Below are 12,801 nucleotides of genomic sequence, written 5' to 3'. Positions count from 1 at the left end.
CATTTGTCTCAGATTGAGCTCCGGGGAATTTCAGATGGGGATTTTGAGACGTTTTCTATTTTTGGAAGGAGTTTCCCCAAACATAAGGTGACGTTTTATAGAATCGTAGAATCTTACAGCACAGATCGTTTAATCGAGGTGTTCAAAATGATATGGGTTATTGATAGAGCAAATAGGGAGGAACTTCCCAGTGGAAGAAGGGTCTGTAACCAGAGGACACAGATTTAAGGTGATCGGCAAACGAACCCGAGGGGACACGGAGAATTTTTTTACACAGCGAGTTGTTCTGATCTGGAATGCGCTGCCTGAAAGGGCGGTGGAAGCAGATTCAATAATAACTTTCAAAAGGGAATTGGATAAATACTTGAAAAGGAAAAATTTGCAGTGCTGCAGGGAAAGAGCAGGGGGGAGGGACTAATTGGATAGCTCTTTCAAAGAGCCAGCACAGGCACGATGGGCTGAATGGCCTCGTTCTGTGCTGTAAGATTCTATGATTCTATTTCCTGGCCAATATTTATCCCTCAACCAACATTACTAAAATAGATTATCTGGTCATCACCATGTTGCTGTTTGTGGGATCTTGCTGTGTACAACAGTGACTACACTTCAAAAGTACTTCATTGGCTGGGACGCCCTGAGGTCGTGAAAGGTGCATTAGAAATGCAAGTCTTTTCCTTTTTTTTACGAAGCCCTTTCAGTCTTAAACGCTACTTCCTAACTTTTAGAAACATTAGTACTGTGCTATAAGTCGGCCATCTTTATTTGCACAGTTGATAGTGGTACAATGTCCAGTTGGCACCACAGCCATCCAAAGGGCCTTGGACTGGTGAACATGGCACAACAGAAGAGCAGGGTAAAACAGACCAACCTCAGGAATGCAGGTTACAAGGAAACGTGTCACACATTGCAGACCACTGAGTGTGGGGAACAAACTGTCAGCCCATGGAGAGAGTTCCTTTGATAAATCCAGGTGGAAGTGTCTGACAATAGACCGCCCGATGGTTGACCATCTGGTGTTTGACCGTCCGATGACTGACCACTGGGACAATGCAGTTTTGTCCAAATTGCTCTGTCCCCTTTATGTTCTCGCTCCTTTCAGCTACGAGCCCAGTCTCCAGGGATACCTGTGTTCCATGGAGCTTCTTCAACACACAACATTCCCACTGGGAAATGGGGATTACCTGGTGCCTCGTTAATGTTAATGAGCAGAATATTTACATATGGAAATAGGGCAGCTGCCTGATTTGAAAGTCCCCAGACCTGAGTCCCAGCTAACCAGCACCGTACTTGAAGCTCATTATCGGTGGAGATTCAGAGAAAATAACTGGAAATGCACCTTGGGCTGGATGATAGTGTCCCTGGTGGTCAGTCATGGATCGTGTATCACCTGGTCCTCAGCTACTGATACCTGGGCTGTGTTGAGTTAGTAATTCCCAGTCAGGTGGAGTTGAGACGCTGGCCTTGGTGTCCCTGGAATCGGGAAGGGAGATACTTGAACAGCATTTCCCACACCTGATCACTATCCAGTAACTCCGGCTAGACCATGGTCTGAGACAGTCCCTCCATGCCCCCACCCCCCGCCTGTTTAATAGTCTGCCGATACATCAAGGCTGACACATGAGTGAGCTACTGGAAGTCGGCCAATGCCCATCGAACTATGCCCCAGAAAGAATCACTGCCAACAGCACAAGTAAACACATTTCTAAAGGAACATAGTTTGGATAATAACTCCCAGGGCCTCTTGTGGGGACCAGCTGTTTCCAGTTAACTGTATACTTGCCCAGTACATGAATCCACATGTACAGTTCTACGTGTATCTGCTTTCCATATGAGGGCTGTGTTTGGTAAAATAAGCACATTCTGCCCTATTTAATATCACTGTATACCCAGGTCAGCTTCATAGGACAGAGTGGGGATATTAGTGCGGCCTGACCTGTTGCTGTGTAACAGAGGGGGCAGAGGTGATACAGGGGGTTACAGTGTAAGAGGGGGCAGAGGTGATACAGGGGGTTAGTGTAACAGAGGGGGCAGAGGTGATACAGGGGGTTACAGTGTAAGAGGGGACAGAGGTGATACAGGGGGTTACAGTGTAAGAGGGGGCAGAGGTGATACAAGGGGTTACAGTGTAACAGAGGGGGCAGAGGTGATACAGGGGGTTACAGTGTAAGAGGGGACAGAGGTGATACAGGGGGTTACAGTGTAACAGAGGGGGAAAAGGTGATACTGGGGGCAGAGGTGTTTAGAGGCAGTGTGAGATGAGCTCGGAGAGGGCATGAACGGAGAAAGGAGAGAATCGAGAGAGAGAGAGAGACGTGGGTTCAGGGCTAGGACAGGGGGGAGCTTGGATGGAGATTTGTCTTGGTGGGATAGGGGAAGGGAGGGAAGCAGCTGAATGGATGGTCTCAATCTTAGTGACACAGAAATCCATGAGCTCCTCGTACTTGTTGGAGGTGAGGGTGGAGGGGTCAGGGGAGAGGGGTTTAAGAAGACGGTTTGTAGTGGAGAAGAGAAGCCAGGGGTTATCTTTGCATTCCAGGATGATCCTGGAATAGTGAGCAGTTTTGACAGAGGAAAGCAGGACCCGATAGTGCTTGATATGATCCAGCCAGATGTGGCAACAGATGGTTAAACCAGCTGTGTCTCTGATACATTCAAGCCGGTGTCCCTTGAGGGAGTTAATATGGGCACCTTACCCAGGGAGAATGATAAAGTTGGGAGAGAGTAAAGGTTTCACTGGGAACAAGGGCTTCAAGATGGAGGGGAGGGAGTGGTTGAGCAAATGGTGGCTTTGGAGGTATTGGGGCAAAAGGAGGGCCAAAGGCTGGGCAGGTGGGGTTTTGAAAGTGCCAAAGTAAGTGACATGGGGGAGTTTTTCTCCGGGGCGGGCATATAAGGAAGCGGGGGTGGAAGGGGTCGGGGGATGTGGGTGGTGAAGAATACAAGGAAGAAGTAGGAGATGGATTTATCAGTGATCGAGACCATGGGAATAGGAAGGCCATGGGAGATGATGAGGTTGAATGTGTAGCTGTGAATTATGGGTAGGAAGAGTTTATAAGGAGGGAGAGGTTTAGGGAGGACGGGAGGGCAGTGCAAGAGGAGAGACGGCAGGGGGAGCTGGGATGGAGATTGAAATCACTGAGGATGAGGAGTTGCTCAGTACAGAGGCTGAGGGAAATAAGGAGGGAAGATATGTCGGTGAGGAATTCAGTGAGGCTTGGGTGGTGGTAGAGAATGAAGATTTTAAGAGGAGAAATGAGATAGGTGGAAAATGGTGAGGTGTTTGATGGAGGAGAAGGTGCCAGAGGAGTAGTGGGTGATAGACCAAGGTGAGGTTTGGTGAGAAGGGCCACACTGTCACCGTGGGGCAGATGGGGAGACCTCAATAAGGAGCTAGGGCTACCCATGATCCAAGTTTCAATCGTACCCAGGATGCCAATGCAATCATTGTAGAACGGTCATGGATGGCAAGGGCCTTGTTTCCAACTGAATGGATATTGTGGAGGGTAATACGGAGAGGGGGGTCAGTGCTTGACGATCTGTCGAGTAGAGTGACTGTGGGTTGGGTGATCACCATGGAGACGAGGCCTGTATGGTGCTGGGCTCACCAGGCTCCACTACCTGACTCAAGTGTCCCAGTTTTCTATGTGGCCCTGGGTCGTGTGTGGCCACAAGTTATTTGATTACAGGAGTATTGCTGCTGAGCTCTCGTGTCCTCACTCAATATCCACTCACACACTTCCCAGCACACCTCAATGCACAGGGATCGAGGACAAGACTACTGGCTGATTTTTTGATTTTTTTTTTCCCCCTTCCCTAACCCAGGGGGCACGGAGGTCGATTGTAACCCATCAATCACCTCCCAAGCTGAGGACATCTAACAGAGGATGGAATCTGGGCCTTCTTGACCTCAATAGTGCAGTATCATAGCCACAAAGCAGTGCATTTATTGCACTCCTCCTAGTTTTTTAAATTCATTCTCGGGATGTGGTCGTCGCTGGCAAGGCCGACATTTATTGCCCATCCCTAGTTGCCCTGAGAAGGTGGTGGTAACTGAGGGGTTTGCTCGGCCACTTCAGAGGGCAGTTAAGAGTCAACCACGTTGGTGTGGGACTGGAGTCACATATAGGCCCAGACCGGGTAAGGACGGCAGGTTTCCTTCCCTAAAGGACATCAGTGAACCAGTTGGGTTTTTACAACAATCCGACAGCTTCACGGTCACTTTTACTGAGACCAGCTTTTTATTTCCAGATTTTTAAAACTGAATTCAAATTCTCAAACTGCCCCACGGTGGGATTTGAACTCATGATCTCGGGATTATTAGTCCAGTTACATAACTATCACTCCACCATACCCTGTATTGTAGACCTGACTTGTGACTTGGGTTGGTAATTAGTCAGGAGATAGGAGACAGAGAGTAGGGATAATGGGCATGTACTCAAATTGGCAGGATGTGACTTTGGTGTCCCCCAGGGATCTGCACTGGGGCCTCAGCTTTTCACTATATTTATCAATGACTCTGATGAAGGAACAGAGAGCCGTGTATCCAAGTTTGCTGATGACACTAAGTTAGGTGGCACAGTAAATAGTGTCGATGGGAGCAGAAAGTTGCAAAGGGACATTAATAGATTCAGTGAGTGGGCAAAACTGTGGCAGATGGAGTTCAATGTGGGGAAATGTGAAGTCATCCACTTTGGACCCAAGAAAGAGATCAGAGTATTTTCTGAATGGTGAGAAGCCAGAAACTGTGGAGGAGCAGAGAGATTATGGGGTCCAAGTACAGAAATCACTAAAAGCTCTGACCTATAACCTTTGGGATGAGGGGTAGACAGTCTATGCTGTGCTGGGTTGCTTGTGTAGACTGTGCTGACAGGCAGGAAACATCATCAAAGGGAGTCAGTGAGCCTGGATCAGGCTGTACTAAATCGAGGCTCAGGATAATCTGCTCCAGGAACTTTAATATGAAAATAATATAATGTAATATCCGCAGGGATGTCATTAGGGGCAGGGAAGAGCAACAGAGGACCACTCATCCCTGTAAACATGTTATTGGGTAAATCAGCATTGTGATAAAACCAGCTGCTTTCTTCGTTCCACAGACGTCTTTAACCCTTTAGGAGCAGAAACAGCATTGCTGCACTGTGTAAATTCCCAGGCCCTTACTCCACTGGAAAAGAATGGTACTGTCCATTAAAGGCACAATACATTCATCAAATCTCACTCAGTTTGCAGAACGTTACAGTCACGCCAGGAGCAGGGTACTTCACCAGAGTCTCAGTCACAACGACAACAACTAGCACCTTTAATGTTGAAAAGCGTCCCAAGGCGCTTCTCAGGAGTGTAATCAAACAAGAACAGTAACACTGAGCCAAAGAAGGAGATATTAGAAATAAGACCAGAAACTGCTGGGCACTCCCAGCAGGTTCAGGCAGCACCTGCAGAGAGAGAAACAGAGTTAACATTTCAGGAATTTCTGAGGAAAGGTCATCGACCTGAAACATTAACTCTGTTTCTCTCTCCACAGATGCTGCCTGACCTGCTGAGTATCTCCAGCATTTTCTGGTTTTATTTCAGATTTCCAGCCTCTGCAGTATTTTGCTTTTGTTGAAGGAGATATTAGGACAGGTGACCAAAAGCTTGGTCAAAGAGGTAGGTTTTAAGGAGCGTCTTAAAGGAGGAGAGAGAAGTAGAGAGGCGGAGAGGTTTAGGGAGGGAATTCCAGAGCTTAGGGCCCAGGCAGCTGAAGGCACGGCCGCCAATGGTGGAGCGATGGAAATCGGGGTGATTGATAAGAGGCCAGAATTGGAGGAGCGCAGAGATCTCAGAGGGTTGTAGGGCTGGAGGAGGTTACAGAGATAGGGAGGGGCGAGGGCCATGGAGGGATTTGAAAACAAGGATGGGAATTTTAAAATCGAGATGTTGCTGGACCGGGAGCCAATGTAGGTCAGCGAGCACAGGGGGTGATGGGAGAACGGGACTTGGTGTGAGTTAGGATACGGGCAGCAGAGTTTTGGATGAACTGAAGTTTACGGAGGGTGGAAGATGGGAGGCCGGCCAGGACAACATTGGAATAGTCGAGTTTAGAGGTAACAAAGGCATAGATGAGGGTTTCAAAGCATCAGTGTGGCAGAGAAAGAGGAGGAATGGGTTGACTTTGACTATAGAACACAGTGGATCTAACAGTACAGCAATAGGAGAAAAACTAGTAGTTCCAGAAAGGACACTTTCACTCGAGGGTACGATGGGTCCCAGAGGGCAGGAAACGAGCAAGAGACAGGTAAAAGCTCACTGAGAATCAATGAGGAGTGGGATAGAACTCCTCCAGTGTCACTCACGGCTGCCTTTACCCCAGAGAGGCTCTGACTAAAGGGCCAGTTAATGGCTGTGTACACTTTGTGCTTTGTTCTCTCATTCACCTGCCAATATGTGTGGAAAAATATCAACAGAGCTTTACAAGAAAGTCATTCTGGATTGCTCTTCTCTTCTCCGATACCTTCAAAAGATGTTTTCTGTGTGATCTGGAGCCTGTAGTCTCCAAACCATTGGCACAGACCTCTGCAAGATGCAGAGTCAGGAGAACGCCCATCTGTAACGAGCCACATGACCTCCCCTCCCCCTCAGCTGGACAGGCATCCACGTATGATGCAGTAATCTGCCAACCCAGCCCCCACCTTCCTGTCACTGTGAGCCTCACTCCCTGTACCCTCTCCGATCACCGGTTACCGTGGGCCAATAGTTGGCTCCAGGACACTCTTCACTTGTCCAAAAAGAATTTCTGTGCTTGCTGACTCTGGTGGAAGAACTTTGATTGAGGTTGGAGGCTGCTCAGGGTGAACCTTCCCTCACAGCAGGGGCTGGTGGGCCCGACTGGCTGCGTTAAGATTTCCAGAACCCTATATAGTCGAGCAAAACAAGCAACAAAAGAAAAAGACATTTGCCCTTTTAACTGGGTGATGAAGAACAGCCTCTTTACCACAAGCAGAATCACACCTTTCTCACCAGTAATTCAAGCGAGCTGCACTTACCAAAGATGTTCTTGGTGTTGTTGGAGTAGAGCAAGCTGAGACAAAGAACCCAAGATGGTTCCCCGCAGTTCTGTTGCTTGTGTTCAGGCTTTTCTCCTTTCGGCAGGAACACAGCTCGTTCCAATATTTTTCTTTTCTCTCTCTTTAACAGATTTGGCAGTCCTGGCAGAAGATGTTGATGCAGTCTCACCCAGAGGAAGGCAACCCAGATAATAAGGAACCAAACACATTAAGTCACCACAGCTCGTAGCCTCAGTCGAAGTTTCAGCCTGCGCAGTGTGTGAGAGCAGCATCAGGCCACCCCCTCCTCTGGTATGCGTTTAATTAAATCGTAGAAAAAAGCACTCAGGAAATGACAGTAGGAAACTCTGCGAGGGACCGCCTGATTTCCCGTAAGCTTGTACTCCCTATCTGGCTTGTGAGGCCTTCAAAATGTTTTGGCTCTCGCGCAAACCGGATATTTGAAGTTCTAGAGCCAAGATTCTGCAGAGTTGAGATTTTTGCAGTGCTGTAGTTTGAGTGCAGCTGTACAGAATCAACCGGCCACACTCAAACCATCTTTCTGAGGTTCTACTGCATGGAAGAGAAGCAATAGATCCACCTAGTGCTGGAAGTACCGCCACATTTCAAGCACAATCAGCTCACAGCACGGGATGATTTTATCAGCGGACTGTTGAAATGGACTTCCTTCGAGGATGGTTTTCAAATGATGATAACGGTGCAGATGATTGTGGGGAGAGACCCATCTCCCTCCCCTACAGTACTGTGCATCTTATCACATTCCAGGGTTGAGGGGATGCAACCCACTCCCAGGTAACAACTGTTAACATTCGATGACCAGCTACAAAGAGCTGAGTCCCGATTGATTGACCTAGCTTCCTTCAGAGAAGGTTAAGTAGGCTTCCAGAGGTTCTCATTGGAGAAAGGATCATTGCACCATCACATGATCCAGATCTTCATATACTGAGGGTGGGCTGATAGTCCAGAGGTAAGCAGGGCCTTCCTGTTATCACATGGGACCTCAGAACATGGTCAAATGGGTCCCAAACAAGCATCTCAAGTTTGAATAGAAGTCTGAAGGGATCTGAGGGCTTGTCTATCCCTTGGTGAGCGAGCTTCAGTGATTCTAAGTCAGAACTTGAGATGATATGGTATATGTGAGTAGCACATTTAGCCTTGGGAGAACAGAAATGAGGCATCAGAAATAGTACCACCCACAGAAGTAGACTTCCAGTTGGAGAAGAGGATTAGAAATCTGACTCTCTCGATGGAGGCCAGCGCTCATTCATCAAAAGTTGGTTTCTCCATTTTAAGAAGAAGCCCTGATTTGGGACTAACTGGATTGATCTTATAAAGAGCTGGCACAGTCTCAATGGGCTGAATGGCCTCCTTCTGTGCTGTAACCATTCTATGATTCTAAAGACCTATATAAGGTCACCCCTCAGCATTTTCTTTTCTAGAGAAGAGAATCCCAGCCTGTTCAGCCTTTCCTGATAAGGATATCCTTTCAGTTCTGGTATCATCCTTGTAAATCTTTTTTGCACCTTCTCCAGTGCCTCTGTATCCTTTCTATAATATGGAGACCAGAACTGTTCACAGTACTCCAAGGTTCTTAGCAAGGTTCCATACAAGTTTAACATAACTTCTCTGCTTTTCAATTCTGTCCCTCTAGAAATGAACCCTAGTGCTTGATTTGCCATTTTTATGGCCTTATTAACCTGTGTCGCTGCTTTTAGTGATTTGTGTATCTGTTCCCCATGATCCCTTTGCTCCTCTATCCCATTTAGACTCTTATTATCCAAGCAGTCTGTGGCCTCCTTATTCTTCCTACCAAAATGTACCACCTCACATTTATCTATATTGAAATTCATTTGCCAATTACACGCCCATTCTGCAAGTTTATTAATGTCTTCCTGCATTTTGATGCATTCTTCCTTTGTATTAACTACACCCCCCAATTTAGTGTCGTCCGCAAATTTTGAAATTGTACTTCCAATTCCTGAGTCCAAATTGTTTATGTAAATTGTGAACAACAGTGATCCCAGCACCGATCCCTGTGGAACACCACTTCCCACCTTTTGCCAGTCTGAGTAACTACCTTTAACCTCTACTCTCAGTGTAGTGTAGAGGGCAGATACAGCACGGGTTAGATACAGAGTAAAGCTCCCTCTACACTGTCCCATCAAACACTCCCAGGGCAGGTACAGCACGGGTTAGATACAGAGTAAAGCTCCCTCTACACTGTCCCATCAAACACTCCCAGGGCAGGTACAGGGTTAGATACAGATTAAAGCTCCCTCTACACTGTCCCATCAAACACTCCCAGGGCAGGTACAGCACGGGTTAGATACAGAGTAAAGCTCCCTCTACACTGTCCCTTCAAACACTCCCAGGGCAGGTACAGCACGGGTTAGATACAGAGTAAAGCTCCCTCTACACTGTCCCTTCAAACACTCCCAGGGCAGGTACAGCACGGGTTAGATACAGAGTAAAGCTCCCACTACACTGTCCCATCAAACACTCCCAGGGCAGGTACAGCACGGGTTAGATAGAGAGTAAAGCTCCCTCTACACTGTCCCTTCAAACACTCCCAGGGCAGGTACAGCACGGGTTAGATACAGAGTAAAGCTCCCTCTACACTGTCCCTTCAAACACTCCCAGGGCAGGTACAGCACGGGTTAGATACAGAGTAAAGCTCCCTCTACACTGTCCCATCAAACACTCCCAGGGCAGGTACAGCACGGGTTAGATAGAGAGTAAAGCTCCCTCTACACTGTCCCTTCAAACACTCCCAGGGCAGGTACAGCACGGGTTAGATACAGAGTAAAGCTCCCTTGCCCTCAGGACCTGGTGTGTGAGTGTGTTACTGATCACTCTGCCCCAGTGGCAGTGCTGAGGGTTCATTTCCTGTTCCCTCTGTCCTGTGTATCTCAGTGTGCACCATGTCTCCTCTTTAGTCACCATCTAAGGGCTGTCAATACTTCTGCAACATCATTACATCCAGTCATTATCCTTAGTGCAGACTCACAGTGAAAAGCTTCCGAGCCATGACCATAAAACCACAGGAACTGGTGAGAAAGAAACGTCTGGACCACAGAGGAGGATGTGGGTCCAGCAAATGTGCTCGTTACTGAAGATTAAATAGTAAATGAAAACTTCAAAAAAAATGTAAATTCATCAAAATACAAATGTACAAAAGAGGGGAAAAGACAAGCTGGTTGCTCAAACCTGTCCCATCCGATGTGATTGGATGGACTCCATGAAATCTGCCCAGAGCTTGTAACAGGACTGTCATTCCATTCCCTGCCTCTCCAGCTCAACTAACCTATCAACATGGACAGAACTGAATCCTTTCATTATCTTAAAGACCACAATCGTATTCCCTCATAGCCCTTGCTTTTCCAAGGGGGCGGTGTGTAAAATGGCCATTGTGTAAAACAGGCAATGCGTGAACATAAGAAATAGGAGCAGGAGTAGGCCATTTGGCCCCTCGAGCCTGCTACGCCATTCAATCAGATCATGGCTGATCTGCAACCTCAACTTTCCTGCCCGATCCCCATGTCCCTTGATTCCCCGAGAGTCCAAAAATCTATCGATCTCAGTCTTGAATATATTCAATGATTCAGCATCCACAGCCCTCTGGGGTAGAGAATTCCAGAGATTCACAACCCTCTGAGTGAAGAAATTCCTCCTCATCTCAGTCTTGAATGGCCGACCCCTTATCCTGAGACTATGCCCCCTAGTTCTAGACTCTCCAGCCAGGGGAAACAATCTTTCAGCATCTACCCTGTCAAGCCCCCTCATAATCTTATGTTTCAATGAGATCACCTCTCATTCTTCTAAACTCCAGAGAGTATAGGCCCATTCTACTCAATCTCTCCTCACAGGACAACCCTCTCATCCCAGGAATCAATCTAGTGAACCTTCATTGCACCGCCTCTAAGGCAAGTATATCCTTCCTTAAATAAGGAGACAAAAACCGTATGCAGTACTCCAGGTGAGGTCTCAGCAAAGCCCAGTAGTAAGACTTCCTTACTCTTGTACTCCAACCCCCTTGCAATAAAGGCCAAAATGCCATTTGCTTTCCTAATTGCTTGCTGTTCCTCCATTCTAACTTTCTGTGTTCCTTGCACAAGGACACCCAAGTCTCTCTGAACACCAATATTTAATATCTTCTGTCTGTATTTTGATATCAAGAAACGGCTGAGTGCACTGGATACAGCAAAGGCTATGGGCCCTGACAACATCTCGGCTGTAGTGCTGAAGACTCATGCTCCAGATCTAGCAGCGCCTCCAGCCAAACTGTTCCAGTACAGCTACAACACTGGCATCTACCCGACAATGTGGAAAATTGCCGACAAAAAGCAGGACAAATCCAATCCAGCCAGTTACCGTCCCATCAGTCCACTCTCAATCATCAGCAAAGTGATGGAAGGTGTCGTCGACAGTGCTATCAAGCAACACTCACTCACCAATAACCTGCTCACCGATGCTCAATTTGGGTTCCGCCAGGACCACTCGGCTCCAGACCTCATTACAGCCTTGGTCCAAACATGGACAAAAGAGCTGAATTCCAGAGGTGAGGTGAGAGTGACTGCCCTTGACATCAAGGCAGTATTTGACCGAGTGTGGCACCAAGGAGCCCGAGTAAAATTGAAGTCATTGGTAATCGGGGAAAACTCTCCAGTGGCTGGAGTCATACCTAGCACAAAGGAAGATGGTAGTGGTTGTTGGAGGCCAATCATCTCAGCCCCAGGACATTGCTGCAGGAGTTCCTCAGGGCAGTGTCCTAGGCCCAACCATCTTCAGCTGCTTCTTCAATGACCTTCCCTCCATCATAAAGTCAGAAATGGGGATGTTCACTGATGATTGCACAGTGTTCAGTTCAATTCGCAACCCCTCAAATAATGAAGCTGTCCGAGCCCTCATGCAGCAAGACCTGGACAACATCCAGGCTTGGGCCGATAAGTGGAAAGTAACATTTGTGCCGGACAAGTGCCAGGCAATGACCATCTCCAACAAGAGAGAGTCTAACCACCTCCCCTTGACATTCAACGGCATTACCATCGCCGAATCCCCCACCATCAACATCCTGGGGGGTCACCATTGACCAGAAACTTCACTGGACCAGCCAGATAAATACTGTGGCTACAAGAGCAGGTCAGAGGCTGGGTATTCTGCAGCGAGTGACTCACCTCCTGACTCCCCAAAGCCTTTCCACCATCTACAAGGCACAAGTCAGGAGTGTGATGGAATACTCTCCACTTGCCTGGATGAGTGCAGCTCCAACAACATTCAAGAAGCTTGACACCATCCAGGACAAAGCAGCCCGCTTGATTGGCACCCCATCCACCACACTAAACATTCACTCCCTTCACCACCGGCGCACTGTGGCTGAAGTGTGCACCATCCACAGGATGCACTGCAGCAACTCGCCAAGGCTTCTTCGACAGCACCTCCCAAACCCGCGACCTCTACCACCTAGAAGGACAAGAGCAGCAGGTACATGGGAACAACATCGCCTGCATGCTCCCCTCCAAGTCACACACCATCCCGACTTGGAAATATATCGCCGTTCCTTCATTGTCGCTGGGTCAAAATCCTGGAACTCCCTCCCTAACAGCACTGTAGGAGAACCTTCACCACACGGACTGCAGCGGTTCAAGAAGGCGGCTCACCACCACCTTCTCAAAGGCAATTCGGGATGGGCAATAAATGCCGGCCTCGCCAGCGACGCCCACATCCCATGAATAAAATAAAGTTTCTCACCATTTAAAAA

Source organism: Heptranchias perlo, chromosome 8 (genome assembly GCF_035084215.1).
Source record: "Heptranchias perlo isolate sHepPer1 chromosome 8, sHepPer1.hap1, whole genome shotgun sequence".
NCBI classification, from domain to species: Eukaryota; Metazoa; Chordata; class Chondrichthyes; order Hexanchiformes; family Hexanchidae; genus Heptranchias; species Heptranchias perlo.
Note: the sequence above shows the minus strand (reverse complement) of the source record.